This window comes from Malurus melanocephalus, unplaced genomic scaffold (genome assembly GCF_030028575.1).
Source record: "Malurus melanocephalus ecotype Western Australia unplaced genomic scaffold, MMel_1.1 scaffold_276, whole genome shotgun sequence".
Lineage (NCBI taxonomy): Eukaryota > Metazoa > Chordata > Aves > Passeriformes > Maluridae > Malurus > Malurus melanocephalus.
In genome coordinates this window covers 525,929-541,929 of record NW_026623508.1, presented here as the reverse complement: position 1 = coordinate 541,929, position 16,001 = coordinate 525,929, and the positions used below count along the sequence as shown (strand labels likewise).

Here is a 16,001-nt window from a genome sequence, read left to right as displayed (position 1 = left end):
AAAAAAGAAAAAAAAAAAAAAAAGCTGCGGAGAGATGTCGACCAAAACAAAATGGCTTGGCTTCCCAGCCTGGGATCTTCCTCGCCTCTTGATTCCCTCCGCTCTCGCCAAGTCCGCCGCGGCCCGGTCGGGTGGTACTTACACGCGGCCCCCCTCCATGCGCCCCCGGCTCGGGGMGGGCGGCGCTGGCTCTGCCCTGCGCGGCGGCGGGGCCGTCAGTGCTGGGAGGGCGCACGCATCGCTGCCCGCCGCGCCGCTCGGCTCAGTGCCCCCGCGCTCCTCTGGGGCATCCGCGCCGCTCGGCCGGGCTCGGTGGCGGCGGGCGGCGGCGGGGCTTGGCGCGGCGCGGGGCACTGGCAGGGCTCGCCGGCCCGATCTCCATGTACAGCTACATGTTTAGGGCCGCTCGGGTTAATATATGTCGTCAGAAGCGGAGGCTGCCAATGGCCGGGGCGGGGGCGGGGCCCGCCGCCCTCCGCAATAAAACTTTTTGATGTTCGCTCTGCTAATTGCCGAGCTCCTCTTTTAGGATTGGCTGCCCCTCCGCATCCCTAACGTAATTAAAACAAGGGGGGAAAAATTATCATGGAGGCAGAGGTTAATGCAAGTGTTTAGCAGATGCCTTACAGTAAAATYTGCATTAAAAAAAATTGAAAAACCAACAAAAAAACCCTACAAACTCATTAAAACTTAAATATCGGATAATCTCAAACYAGGTACAGTGCGGATCCAAGAAGTTTCTTGGCAAAAGCCTTATGTGAGAGCTTGATATGCTCTGAGGCTGCTTCGGCAAAGTGCTTTTTGCCGGTCCGGTAATGGAACAAATAAAACCGGCTTCGGAGGGCACTTCATCGATGCCCCAGCAGCACTCCGGCTTATACTTGTGTTGCTGGTTAATACACTCTACGAAATCACTGGTGGCGAAGCTACTTTTCCTTGCCTTGCGTCCCGGTTTCGCATGGGCTGGCTCCGGCAGCGCGCCTGCTGACTGACCGAGGGAGCGGAGCGCTCGAGGCTTGGATGGGCACGGTATTTTCTTTCAGAAAGAATTGTTTTGAGACATTAACAGTAAGTTCGACTCTAACTGATTCTTTTCCAGCTTGCTGGCTGCACCTATGCACCTTCACCAGTGGTCACCCGAGCAACTTACGCGACTGAAATTGTTTCGCTCTTYTTTAATTGGTATGATCGGTAAGTAACCGAATATTTTTTACAGCATGTTCCAAGCTAATTTTCTAGCTCTTGCTAACAAATATATAAATATTTCTCAGCATTCCTGCTTCTGCAATAAAGAAGACCAGCATCTGCAGAAAGCAGGTTTAGTTATAGAAAGGGAGTAATTAAAAGTTTGCTTAACGGGCAGGCCAAGGAGGAAATCTGTAGCTATTTAGGTGTTTTGCTTTGCTAAGCTTGCAGATATTACAAAAGAAAATGGATCTCAAGCTGTAAGTTATGTCATGGATAACTCGCAGGCGAGGTGCATTGTTGCCGTCTTCAAAAGGAACCGAGCTATACTAAATAGCTGCGAAATATAAAATACCCACCCTTATTTGTGCTGGCTGACGCCTAGGCTGATTCGGCGTATATTACAATGCAGTTCTACAATACTGGCAGTGTGGAAAACTGTGTCAACAGGAGCTGAGAGGTCGTAAATTAAAGAAAGAAAGATAGAGATGGAGGAGTTAGCGAAAGAAGGCAGCAAGAACTGTGGTCCAATTTCTGCAGCAGCTTAATGCGCTCTCCGGCCCCTCTGCAGAGGCGGTGGGGGTACATCGGAGGGAAGCGCTGGGTGGTGGGAAGAGGATGAAAATCAACTCAGTGCCCGGGGAGAGGAGTCAGGCTGACCTCGGGCGGCCCCTGCGCCGAAGGTACACGGGGTCTTGTTGCTAGTGGGTCTGCGGGATCTCTGCTGGGAATGCCYTACAGTCTCTGCGGACGAGGCCGTTCGCCAAGGAGCAGCCTGTTGGGGTACCAGAGAGCTGGCTTCGTCCGGGAAATAGTAAAGGCAAGGCAGAGTGCCGGCCCCGCGGTTCGGCAGGACGGGGTATGTAGAGGCGGCCCTAGAGGGGAGACATGCACGGAGCAAAGACACGCAGGCGTACATTTTTATAAGCATATACACATATGCGTGAGCGTCTGGGTGTAAACTGAGTACGAAAGTGAAAAACTAGTCCAGATGTAGAATTGATGTACATACACATATATCTTATACGTACACACACACACACACATACTTGTAACCAACTGATGGATATCTGTATCTATATTTGCTCAAGCACACGTGTACATATTGTGTTATCTTAAGGAAATAACGTGTCCGCAGTGAAGATTTTTAAATGTAAGGAAGGCTGTGGGCAGACAGCTCAGGCAGAGCCCCGGAGCGGCCAGGCAGCCTGCCCCCGCCGCTCGGGACGAGATGTCTGCACGGAGCAGCCTGGAAATTCACCCAGTTTCTGCAGCGGCTCTCCGGTTTTATTTTGCTGCGATATATTGATGCGAAGAAGAAGTGGACATTGTCAAGGACGGAAAGTTATATTGGCTTGCAAACGGGCTTGTGTTTCTTTACCCTCTCTCTCCCTGTCTAGCTTTCCAATATACCGCAGGTTAAACTCCCACTGTGACAGTTTCTGTGACAAGACACTACGGCCACTCMGATAACATCTCCAATGATGAAGGAAACGGAAAACATGAGACAGAGAAAAAGTAATAAAATATACAGGAGATATCGATCAGAACACCAGTCTCCAAAGCTAGCATCATGATTGCTTAATTAACTTTGGAGAAAGAAGATCTCTAGATAAAGCACCCAGAAGGATCTTACGCATATATTTTCCTCCTATCCTATCCCAGAAGTTGTTTATGAGTTTTATAAAGTGAGTTTTAGAGCAAATGTGTCCTCCCTCAGCTTTTAAAGACTCAGAATTCCCGATTATGGTTTATAGCCTTTTCTGTTTGATCCACGCGTTGAAAAACGCTGCAGCTCAAAGTACCATTCCAAATAACATGCTCAAAGTTCGCTAAAAAGCACCAGTATTTTGACAATCTTACACTTGATGATTTGATTAGAATGTTTCTTTTCGTGCACACATCATTTGGCGAAAAAAAAAACCAGAGGAAAAAAAAAAAAGAAAAGAAACCCAAGTCTTATGTCACTTTATTTCCCTGCCAAAATAGTTGCATGTTAGGCGGCGATTTATCTGGATTCTGCTGCCAAACAGGGACTCTCCTCGCTTGCTATAATAAAGAAATTTTGGTGGAGATTGTGCCGAGGCTGGTTTTCTCTTCCTCTACCCGCTTTTTCAAAATTTATTTTGTTTTATTTTGTCGGGACTGGGTGTGTGGGGCTGTACCGTTAAGTTTTGCCCTGCGGTTGTTGCCTCTCCAGCCCCGCAGCCTTCCGCAGGGCCGAGCGGGAGAAGGGGCAGCCCTTATCCCGCGGTGGGTGCCCCGCGGCGCCCGGGGAGCGGGGGCAGGAGCCCGCGGCGGGGGGGCGACGGGCCGGGCGCCCGCTCAGCGCCGCCGGGGCCACCCGCTGCCCTGCCCCGGCGCTCAGTCGCCGCCGGGCCGCTTATCGCCAGGTCACTTCTCTCCTCCGGACCAAGAGTAGGGTGGGAGTTGGGATAACAGAACAATAGAGCTGCGCTCCCCCCTTTTCCCCCCCGGGCTTGTGTGAATTAAGCTAAATTGCAAATTAAGCTAATTTCTCAGAATCACTCGGGGAAAACCGTATGGAAAAGGGGAAGACATGCCGACGCTGGGTGGTCGGAAGCCCACATCTGCTGGGGACTCCAGGGCTGGCTGTCTGGGAACACTGCAGCCGCACCGGGCCAGGCCCCGTGAGGAGCAGGCCAGGGGTAGAGAGGCGCCTCACCGGTGCCTGGACAGCGAGCCCGTCCATCTGCTTCTTTACCGCACCTTCCTTTTGAGGAGTCCCCGGTATCGGTGGGACGATTTTCGGGACAGGGCAGCGGCGGGAGCCGCAGTCACCACTACGGTGCCCGGTACCGTTGCCAGAACTACCCGTCCCTGCTTCGTGCAGCAGCGCAGGGATCTCGGTTCAAAATTTTCATTAAAGCAAAGAAACTATCAGACACGCAAGAGCACCCCAAGGCTATCCCTGGCCGGGTAGCCCCCTCGATGGCTCTCCTTCCCGCAGTTCGCTCCCTAAGTACCGGGGTGCCGGTTCCCTCTCCTTCCACCCATCGCTCAACTGGCCAGTGCACGGCTTGAAAAACTGAGAGGGATTTGAATTTATAGAGTGCATGATGTCATTGACCCGGGACCAAAGGTATTAGAAAGGGGTATCATTCTCAGATGGATTTGGGGATGCCAGACCATCCCGTGTGCCAGGGATGTGACGCATTCTTTCTCTGGGACATCACTTAGGAGTTCGTGAAACAACATAAACACGCAAAAAAAAAGGGGGATTTGTAAAAAAAAAGGCACGGAGAAATATGATTTGGAGGTCAACCTGTCAGTGCGGGTTAATGAAAAGGACTTGTGTCTAATAGGTCTGGCTTGCACCCTCTCTTGTGCTCATAGAACCTGGATTTCAACGCCCAGGGCAGAGGGCGGAATCGGGCCCAGCAGGCCCGAATTAATCGCTGCCCTTGGAGGTGGAGGAACCCTGGTTTACGTTACTATCGGTAATGAACACCCACATATTCCAGGCATGATAATCTCGCAGCCGTTGTGTAGACAAAGAAAGAAAAAAAAAAAGAAAAAAAAAAGGAGTAAAGATCAGCGATGAGAAAAACCCAAGACACTGACCATTTCATAAGTCGTGATGATTAGCAGTAAGCGCGGGACCCTACGTGTTTTACTACAGCATGTGCAAGCAATTATTGGAGGACTGCTTATATTTGTGACTGAGGATCCAGAGTTGCATTTAGACCCTGGAAAGGAATCAGGGAAAGAAAACAAAAACATAACGAATTCCAACCAAGACCCCTTCTCTGTCAGAAGAATGATAATAAAAACCTTGCAAAATTCTGCAGTGAACATAGTTTGCCTCTATTTTTTTGAGTTATTATATATATTTCCTAAACATGCTCGTGTATAAACACGCACACACATACAGACAAGCATGCTAGTTTTCCACGTAATATTTGTTTGTACTCCAGGGAAGCTCGACGCTGATGAAATAGGTCGCCAACGTAATTGCCTTCATTAACGAGTATTTTGTCCTCCAGCATCTGAAATTCAGACATTGGAGGAAGAAGGCGGCTAGGCTGGCATCGTTTTATATTTAGGTTAACAAAAATCAACACTTCTATTGCCATTCTTCATGGAAAGTCTCCATTTAAGGAGGCTGGGTTTAAGAAGCCTTCATAGATCAAAGGTAACCTCGCTTGGCTTAAGAGAAAAATCCCTCTGGAGCAGTGAAAATTAGCTGCAATTTGGCCTTAACTGCACGCCCCAAAATGTCGGTGTCGTCCTGCCGGTGTCTCCCTCGCCGTATACCTGCTGCTCTGCACGCCGCTCCCGCTTGCCCGGGACCGGCTGCAGCACACGGGCTCGTCCGAAAACTCAGCAGCTGAGTCCTACAAATATCGGCTGCACACTTGTTGGAAGCATCAGCCCGTACCGCAATTCCTATATGCATATCTCGGTGTAATTGATCTGGCTGAGTGAGGTCTTTTTGGTAATTTGGATACACCAAGTCTCCAGTTAATGACATATAATCAGCCTTTAGGTCACTTGGTCATTCTCTTATTACAAATCCCTCCTGCTCTCTCTGATCTCCTTTCAAACTAAATTTCACACAAACAAATAAAGCAAGACAGGGACAAGTCCTTAAAATGCAAGAGTGAAATATTGGGCAATTGCTCGTGGGGAACTATAAACATTTTTTAAAAGAAAAAACTGAAAAGATAGGACAGAACATCTTATCGAGAGAGAGAGCACTGTGTACAAAACATGAAGGGAAAACCGGTCTGGCTTGTGTTAAAAGTGACATAAAATTAAAATAAAATAATTACAAACAGAAATGGCATAATATAAACAGAATACAGGAGATTTTACTAGAAACGCACAACCTTGTATGAAATTTGTTCGTACAGACGAATACAACTATCTGTGGGTGCACAAAATATTTAATTGCTGGGCTTCAGCCGAAAAAAATTCTTTACTCTTCATTTCAGGAAAGTTAAAAAGCCTGAAAATGGAGAAGCGAGTGTCATGTACCTCCCCAGACCTACAGGGAAACGGAGCCGCGGCCAAAAGGAGTGGGTGTAAATGCGACAACAAAAAATAAATGCTTTATATCAGCGTGCAGAACTTATTTTACTAAGTCAACACTTGGTTTTTTTTTCCGCAGCTCGCTTTTTCTTTCCTCTAGGGAGAGACAATGCTCACTTTTTATTAGGTATTCCCTAGAAGTTTATTTTGATCCCCTTCCAGGTGTGTACAYATATATCAATACATATACATATATATACAACCAGGCTGAGAGTTATGTGTGAGCAGAGGCTGGTATGGTGACCGGGAAGAGGGGCGATCAGAAGCTCTAGGGTAACATCCTAGGGCCCTACATCCTGTAGGCAGCTCATTGCAAAGCCAAGCCCCGTTTTTTGAAGCTAAAGTTGATTCATAAAATCGAGAGCAGGGTGATATCAATAGCATGCAAGTGTTAGCCCTTTGAGAAAACAGAAGAGGACTGCGATCCACATTCCCTCATAGGCATTAGCGCCTTTCAAAATATTATCGACATTTTTACCAGAGCTTTCATTCGTGTGTGATACTGGTCGCAGACAGGCGCTAATTGAACACGTAGCGTGTGCGAGGTTGCGAGAAAGTGTGTCGGGGCAGTCTCACACAGCAAAAGAAATGGGAGCGATGGGCAGAAGGTGTGTCACAGGCCCCCGCGCAGTGCGTGTTGATGTGACACATCTCGTTACTAATTCAATACATTTCCGGTCTTTTCGGGATTTCTAAGGGCCGTTCTTTTTTGTTTTGTTTTGTTTTGTTTTTTTTGTTCTTTGTTTGGTTTGTTTGGTTTACTTTTTTGGTTTTTTTTTTTCATTTTTTCTTTTTTTCCCCTCGTCCACCCTGTTTTGAAGCATTAGCCCGTGGGAAGCCGTCAATTCGACCCAGTACATCAAAGGGCGGTGGGAGTCAGAGCCCCGACACGGCTCTCCTCTCGGGGCGCACGCTCGGGGCCGTGGGCCGCCCACTCCGGGAGCCGCCGGGTGCTCAGCCCTGCCCCGGCACTGCCCCGGCGGGGCCGCCTGCACCCCTCCCGCCGATGCTGGAAATGCCGAAGGTCGAGGGGGGGAAGGCGGGCTGGTCCCCCTGCCTATCTTACCTCACGGGGGCGGGCGGCCCCGGCGGCGCCCCGCGGGCGGTGCCGAGCCCGGGAGGAGCTCCGCCGGGCCGGGGGCGTCTGGAAAGGGTTAAGCGCTTCCCCTCCTCCTTCTGTAGCCCCCTGAATGCCGCTGCTTTCCTCTAGAGGTCTCATTAGGGAAACCCTAACTGCTATTTTCAACGTTTCCTCAATCAAGCGCCTTTAAATAGAGCTCCACAAACAAATTGGCGGCAAAAAGCGCAGATCTTGTCACGGGCGAGGCAGATTCAATATTTCACCCTTGTTTGCTTTGTAATTACAGCCTGGCTTGTGGCTACCTGCACGCTGGGGCGAGTTTCCCTAAGCAACCCCTCCTTTCCTGCCTCTGCCGTCCAGCCCCCCAGATACCTCACCCTGGGCTGGGAGTGGAACGGGACAGACCGCGGGAGCCACTGAGCGAGTGATCTCGGGTCAAAACTAAAAAATCACACAGAATCTACCCAGATAAATGCTGAGGGTGTTTTTTTTTTGTTTGTTTGGTTTTTTTTTTTTTTTTTTTTTTTTTTTTTTTTTTTTTTTTTTTTTTTTTTTTTTTTTTTTTTGCAAAGTCTGCTCCGAAACCACCAGCTTTCCAGCAGAAGGCATTTTCCCCGAGCGCCCCCTTGCCCCCTCCTGACGGGGTCAGGGACCAGGCAGGCGGCCCGCCTGTCCCCACGCAGGGCACTCCGAGCTGTTGGTTTGATCTGCGGGCTTTTCTCCCTCTCTCCCTGTTAAACTGCTCTTATGATCTGTTGTATTTCCCACAGCTGATTATTCTTCTTTGACTATTGTACAGAGCCGCTTTAAATCTTCTTCAGGAAGAATAAAAGTTAAAACCTTGGACGGTACCTGCAGATTTTCGGGCTGGTGCGGGTCCACCTCCGTCACTGCACAACGACACCGGTGCGCATATCAGGTCTCGATAATCCTCGTTACTGAGGCTCAGAGCAGCGGCATCAGCACAGATCGGAGCTAATTCGATTATGTCTGAAAGCCGGAGTGTAACAGAGAAGAATTTGCCGTTTATGAAGTAAGCTGCTATATTCGCTTTGCTATAAACCGACGGGAATATTTTATGATGGAGGGGAACAGTACAACAGAAAAGGGAAATGTGACAATAAATCTCTTTTTATGGTTTCTCTTTAGCAGCAAAACACAAGGATTCAACGGTTTTACTACTCAACTATTTTGCGAGTGCATCTGAAGACATAGAAAATAATAACCCGTATTCGCCCTCCCAGGCAACCCTCCCCCCCCGGGAACACAGAAATCCAACCATGTGCCCCTCAGTTCAATGACGAAATTCCCTGAGATTTCCATGGGAGAAATGCTGGCACAAGAGTTTAAATCTGACCACTGCACGGATATTCTTCGATTGTTTTTATGGTGCGACTGGCATTACTCTTTCCTAGTTTACTGATACAGAAAACTTTTAGTCAGAAGTAATGCTCCACCTTCCATCTCATAATGAGCACATAAGGCTGTTTTCTTTCCAGAGACTCCAGTACTATTAAAGTTTGAGATAATTCATCCACAGAGCTAAATTGCAGCTTTAGTTTTGCAGGGACTTTTTTTTTAGGAATGCCAAAATAAAGATAGGTACTTCAGGGGTAGGGTTTCCAGGTGGTGAAAGGTCTAATGTTCCTTGAAGTAAGTGAAGTTCTGCATATAAATCACTTTGAGGATTTAAACCCTGGATGTTTTTTCAAATTCATGTTCCACTGTAAATAAAGCATTCCTACACCCTCAAACTGTTTTAAACATTGCAAACATATTTTCATCTTAGGTGCTAAGCATAATTTTTTATCTGCCTCCATGCCTTGTTTTTGCTCTTTCTTATGATCAAGTCCTGATATTGCTTATCCTGAGCAGTCAGATCCAGTTTTAGGTCGCCTAGAGATCAAGGAGTAGCTGGTAGATCCAGTGCTCTGCCGCGGGGCTGCAGTGATTTGGCCGTGTAGATTTTGAAATACCTGCTTCACGTATTGCACAGTGCCGAGATTTTCCCATCTCAGCACAAACACATGCATGCAGCATGGCTCATTAAAAGACTTGTCACTTGAAGCCTAACAGCTATGAAAGCAGAATGCAAATGCAACATATGCATTTGAACATATTCTTTAAAATTAAGTCATTTTAGTTGAACTTTTTTTCTCACATTCCACTAAATGAAAGCCACACTCCTTTTTTCCTGTGTGTGTGTGGTTTTTTCGTTTTTTGTTGTTGTTGTTTTTTTTTTTTTTTTTAATAGAACAAGCAAGTGGATTCAGAGCCCTAATTTCATTAAGAAAGGTTGCAGAACAATCAGTTCAGATATGTCAATCCAAATTGTGCATGGATCATCCACAAAAGATATCCATGGGGAAAAGAAAGATCACGAAAACTCACAAACACAAATCTCATCAGTACAAGTTGTTCTGCTTAAGCCAGCTGATGAAAACATCAGTGTATGTATTCGTATGAATTGRAATTTTGCATGTGTCCACTGTTGGTGGAAAAATTTTTACATAATCAGGCTAGCTTATGCACCATCACCAGTCACAGTTTTTCACTGAGCAAAGTTGCCTGGACTGAGCACCATTCTATTGTACTGAAGGACTGCAGGCACCTTTTTGCAGTCCTTTCAAGGAGGTCTACACTAGCTTCAGACAGAGTAGTGGGAAAAGTGAGCACTGAATATGCATGTATGTATTCTTACCTGGAGCCCAGGAACTCTGTCCTGCGTATCCTGGAGCCCATAAAGGGCTTCCCCTAACTCCATTTGTGTGCTATTCATAAAGATATGTCTTAGCTTGTAAAAACAGTACATGCCCATTTTGTGTGTTATGTGCATGCACACATCTGGGCTGCATGTGTGGAAAAGTAAAGGCACACACTACAAAAAAAATTTTACATGTACAATTTTCCAAGTATGGATCTACAATACGGTACATCCACAGTGCAGAAAATTACATTCTTCTGCACAGGAGGGCATTTTAAGTGGTTTCCAAAGGAAAAGAAAAGCAGAATTGTTCTTGGTAGCACAGTTAGTAGCAGTTCGTTTCTTCTGATTGCTTCTGAATTTTTCTGCAAACCCTCTTCAATGCAGTATTACTCCTAAATAGCAACATGCATTCAGTGATCAGAATATTTCAGATATTCACTTCTATAGGCTGGTGTTATTAAAATTAGAAACATCTGCTTTGAGAAATGCAGATTTTCTGTAAATACTTCTCTACTCCCACAGTAATTTCAGCTACTCAGGGAAACAAAATGTAATGCTAAACAGTCGCTGTATTGTTTGACACAATAGCAAATGGAGCAATGATGGCCTTAATGTTGTTGTTGTTCAGAGGACAATTGAAATTGGATAAAGACTTTCATCTGGGAACGCTTTTCTAATACCTCTGTAGGTAAGGGAGTCCTATTGCCCCGCATATTGAGCAAGGTTCACCCCCATCTCTCCAAGGCAGCTCCTGAAGAGAAGAGTTTGTGCCTGCAATAGGCTTTTAAGTGCTTGCCTCTTATCAGTTCACCGACACAGTTTTACAGCTAAGGAGATCGGCGAATGGAGCCCCAGCTGCCTGTGTTTCAGATGCTATCGCCTAATCCTGATTAGAGGCACGGTGGGTTAGAAATTCTTCTGCAAAGCCACGTGAGAGAGACTTCCTCCCTTTTGCACGCCCTCTAGAAATCACGGGGAGTATATTGGATGCTTGTTTAGCTTCTCTGACATTGAAGCTGGACTGGGTGAGTAATGATGTGTATTGACTGCCACGTACACACTGATTGTTGTGCTAATGTCATAATGGCAGCCAATATCAAAGGTGTAGTCGCACTGAATACTGCAGTATTTCGATGAGATATTTTGTCGCTTTTGCCAGTCAAGCTGACTCTAAATAGAGAAAAAAGCACCAAACAGGGGGTTGCAAATGGGAAGCATCAATTCTATTGACGTGGGAATAAAGCAAAACGGAAGACAATTCAGGGCAGGACATTTCCTAAACTACACATAGGTGGTGTATGACTAAGAAAGCGTTATGTAACGTGCTACCCAAATAGTGGCAGTTAATGTCCTTTACTCACTCAGATTCCTTAGGAATCTGCCACTGGGTAAATCTGGGTGTATCAGAAATTATRTATAAGTTTGGTTATATATAATAAATGTATAAGTGGAGACTTAGACAAAACATCTGTTAGTGTAAACTAAATAAAAAGCCCGAAACACCTCAATGCCTATCTATCTTCTTTTTTTTAAATACAGTTCAAATACTTGTCTGCATTGTGAAGAATTGATTCTTCCTTTGTATTGTTTGCAAAAGAGTATGGAGACCTTTTCTCTTTCAGTGGTCTGGAAGATCTCCAGGCCACTTAAAATTCTGATTTTCACTGCACCTTCCCATGGTTGCTGTCAAGAGGAAATCTGACATTTGTAGGGTGGATGCTATGAATTTATTTATAAGAAGAAGCCAGGACTTTAAATTTTAATATTGTTTATATCCTATGCAAGTCTATAAACAAACACGTACATGTATACATATACAGGAATCTGAAAAAATACCCAGAACTGGATCTAGACATTCCCTTTCAGTATTTACATCCTAACCAGTGTTCTAGCTCAAAAGTTATGTTGGGTTCTGGCAGGATTAGCAATGTTTGCAGGCCATACAGTTCTTGAAATACATCTGATGTTGCTTCCTTGGGGTTCTCATGGATCATTGTCTTTGTGAAGGCTGGTGTCTTCATTCCATCTGACCACATGGAGTTTCATTAAATAACATTTGCATGGAGTATTTCAGATATCAGTCACTATAGAAATCGAAATGATTTGTGCCTTCAGAACTGTGGATTACAATAATGAGAAAAGAAAGCAAAATTCGTACCCTATACCTGACTTGAAGGAATGCTTATAGAAGGGGAACAGCTGATTATGAGGCAAATGTATTTCTTATATTTATGTCTATGAACACTCTTTGCTTTTCTTGTCTGGAATAAGAAGTGCTGCCAGTGGATTATAGGTTAGACACTTAGTCTGAGGACGGGTGGTCCACATTTTCTTCCTTGATATATGAAGAACAGAACCAGAGTTGCCAGGCAAAACTCCACTGTTGAAATCTTGAGGTAGGTGTGAAGCAGCACATGAACACACAGATCCATTGCAATCATGGGGATGCTACCTAGGAAAACAGATTACACCAAAAAAACAAACCTGGATACAACTTTTAAAAAAGGTAGAAAACTTTTTTTCAGTGACTTAAAAATTACTGCAATTAAAACTATTATTAAACTAGATTAAATGAAGTGGAAATTTGGCTTGAGAGACAAGAATGTTCTTCGAGCCTCTATCCATTTTTGTGCTCTATGTACCCTGTGCTGTTTACACAAGGATTATCTTGTTTACATTATAGATATTATGCTTCTAAAAAACTAATGAAGAGAATAGTTCTTTTTTTTTATGACAAAAAGTGGATGTTGAATTGCTTTTATACAACATTCTTGGGCTTGTGATAGTGTGATATTTAATAAAGTGTTTATAAAGTCAGATATAATAGTTTATCAGATCTTGGGCAGTCACAATAACAAAACTGCCCTTATCCTAAGTGTTATGTACTGTACTTTGTAATTTACAATACGGCATTTTCTAAATTACTTCATAAACTAAGAAAGTTGCCTACCAAAGAATCAATGTTAGAAGAACTAAGAAATATTTTCCTAAATATTTTTTCTGTTACTTAGTCTTCTTACAAATCTTGAGTAATAATTTGGACTCAGAAAAATGCTGCACTCCCTGTAGCATGCAATATGTGCATGCTGTGAGATATTTTCCTGCAGTACAATTTATTTACAGTGGATGAGACTTTTCAGCTAAAAATACTAAGTCTAAAATGCTATCCTGCACAAACAACCGGATAAAGTGAAGGGAAAAGACTAAAAGAATGCTGAAGATTTTACAGTGGGAATCTAATGAAACAATTCAAGCGGGAGTTAATAGTTTATGAGACCATGAATAGACAATGGAGCCTTTCATTTCTGTGCAGCTAGTCCAAGTCCCCACCAACTTGCGTCAAGTCTRTTTGGTGGATTCACTGTAACAGCATGTGTACAGGCTTCTTCAGCAGGAAAAAAAGTCTGTGCCAATGAGTCCAGTCTTCCTCTCTGCTGAAGGACCTACCCTAGAAATCATCTGGCAAACAGCAGAAGACCTGGCTATGCATCCCAACCTAACACTAGCCTGCCCTCTTGACTCTTCCTCAAATTTCAGTCTTGTTATCCTCTATGCACAGTCGTGTGTTGTTGCATGGAAAAGAAAGAGAATATAGACATTTACAGGCAGAGGACTGTTATTTGTAATCCTTACTGATTTCTGTGCTGCAAACAAGTCTGCAAATACCTTCTTGATAGTGTAGCACTTAATTAATACTCATACTGTGAGCAGCTTCCACAGTTATTTGTGACATGCATTTCTAGATTAAAAAACTTCCTTATGGTCACTATGAAATCATCATCGCCCTGTAATGCTTTCACCTTCTAAATAGTTTACACTTTACTCTCTATATAGTTAAGACAGAAAAGTATCATTCGTGCTTATTCCTTTCATTGCTCATTGTGCCATTTTTATGCAGCATAAATAAACATCAAATTCACATTCCTCTGTAAGCAGGTGTGTCTTCTATCTAGTCCTTGTATTTCTAACAAGCAGTCTGAATACACAAAATGGGCACATTCCTTTGTAAAAAAGAAATGTGAATTTTAATTCTTGATCAGACTTTGATCTGAGAGAAGTGCAGAAATTACACTCTGCTGTGTGTGCTCTCTCACAAAAGAAAGAAATCAACAAGGATTAAGGGATTCCTTGCACATCCAAGAATTTCTTGTCAGATTGCAAGAAAACTAGGAAGGATGAGTGATTAGTCTCCTTATTTCTAGTTTTAGAGAACATGTATGGCAGTCCAAGATAATTATTTGATATCAAAGAGAAGCAGCAGAGACAGGGTAAGGTTTTGTGGTTGAGCATGGTACAGGTAGAGAAACATTTTTCACCCACAAGAATYGACAAAGCCTTTTCCTGAAGGGTTTTGAGGTAAACAGTCAAACACATCTGATCCACTGAATGTTTTTTTAGAAAATAAGGATTGCACTCAAGAATCTGTAAGGATGAAAAGTCTGCTACTTGTTTTCTTGCAACATTTTCATGGATTCATGTCATGTTGTTACCAGCAGATAGACTGAAGTTTAAGAATCAACACTTTGTACGGCTACTCTGAGGAGGGACTCCCAAACACCAGGTGTATGAACAGCTGATTTTTCTTATCCTCCATGGAAGTACATGCAATTGAAAAGCTGCAGACTTGGAATATGTTCATAGATAATTTCTTGCAAGCACATTTATACTTCAAAGTTTTGTTTTCCCAAGTTTATGCAATCTCCTCAGAATGACACTGACATTTCCTTGCACTAKATCCACGATTAATGTTGCAACAGAATGTTTTTTCCAGAACATTTCTAGTGGAAAATACCTGTGATCATCAAAACTCTTCAATTCTAGATAGAGAATAGACAGAATTCCTGATGAGTTCCTGATGGATGGCAAAATTGCCTATGTCTTAGACTTCTTGAGCAATAAGAGTTCTTGCCTACAAACTGGTTAGAAAATGTAGGCAACATTTTTCCCRAGGGGGAAGGTTGAGAGGATTTGGTAGCAACTTTGAAGTTTTGTGTGGAAATTTATCGCAGTGTACCATTTCCTTTACTTTAAGAACTTTGTGATGGAGCAGCAGAGCAGGTTGTGAGTGAGACATCATCAGGTGAACAGATACCACGACAGGAGAGAAGAAGGTGACATTTGGAACTGGGCAGAGTGTGACAATCTAGAATTTAAAATGGCCTGAAGATTCAGAAGAGAGAAATTAGAATTTTAGTGAATCCCAAACTTATAATGAAAGTGTAACCTGAAAGGAACAGAGAAGAATGGATTTATAGAGTAGTACTGCAATTACAAAGTTTGAAGAGAGAGTTGGAGATAGAAACTGAGTCATAAAAATGAATAGGAAGTAAGAATAAAGAAAGAAAAGAGCAAAGACAGAAGATTACGGAATGAGGTACAAGTACTACAGGGAAAGGACAGGAAAAAAATTAGATACGATCAGAAACATGAGAAGAGGATATGGTGTTAAAACTGGGAAAAGTTGGTGAAGTGACTGAAGAGCTGAAGGTTAAGGCTTAAGCTGCTCCTGCCTGGCATGTGCCCGGTAGGAGCGTATTGGACAAGCCTGCTCACATCTATGCCTGCCACAGGGCACTCTGTACTCAACCTGATTACTTGTGTTCCACTCAAGAGCAGCTACTCTGCAGCACTTCCTCTCCCAAATCTGGCTGGCCCTTGCTGTAAGCTCTATCGGGTCTATGGTTGTTCTAATAAAGTCGTCTCTGTGGACACCAAAGACCATTCCCAGCTTGAGAACTACATAACAACAGACCAGCTTCTGTTTTTTGATGATGGCCTAAATGCAGTATTAGTGACAAAAAAAGACTCCACCACTGCAACACCTTCTGTGGCCTCCTTTCCAGCCCCAGTGGTGTGACTCCTCAGTCCTTGGATTAATCACTACCACAGCTGGTGCTGTTGGCTCAGCATAATCCCAGAGTCATTAAAAATGCACCCAATATGAACATTTAACATTTCTTGTGGCTGCCTAAT

The 16,001-nt window shown here is 44.2% G+C and overlaps 1 long non-coding RNA gene across 2 annotated transcripts; it reads left to right on the top strand.

The window, feature by feature from the left end:
• The first annotated feature begins 531 nt into the window (after positions 1-531).
• Positions 532-6,266, top strand: LOC130579473 (uncharacterized). Of its 2 annotated transcripts, none has more exons than XR_008966010.1 (3): positions 532-716; positions 1,100-1,191; positions 6,144-6,266. It is a non-coding gene; the product is annotated as an uncharacterized LOC130579473 (long non-coding RNA). The 2 variants fall into 2 exon arrangements; XR_008966009.1 differs by lacking the exon at positions 6,144-6,266 and adding an exon at positions 2,586-3,382.
• Positions 6,267-16,001: the final 9,735 nt, after the last annotated feature.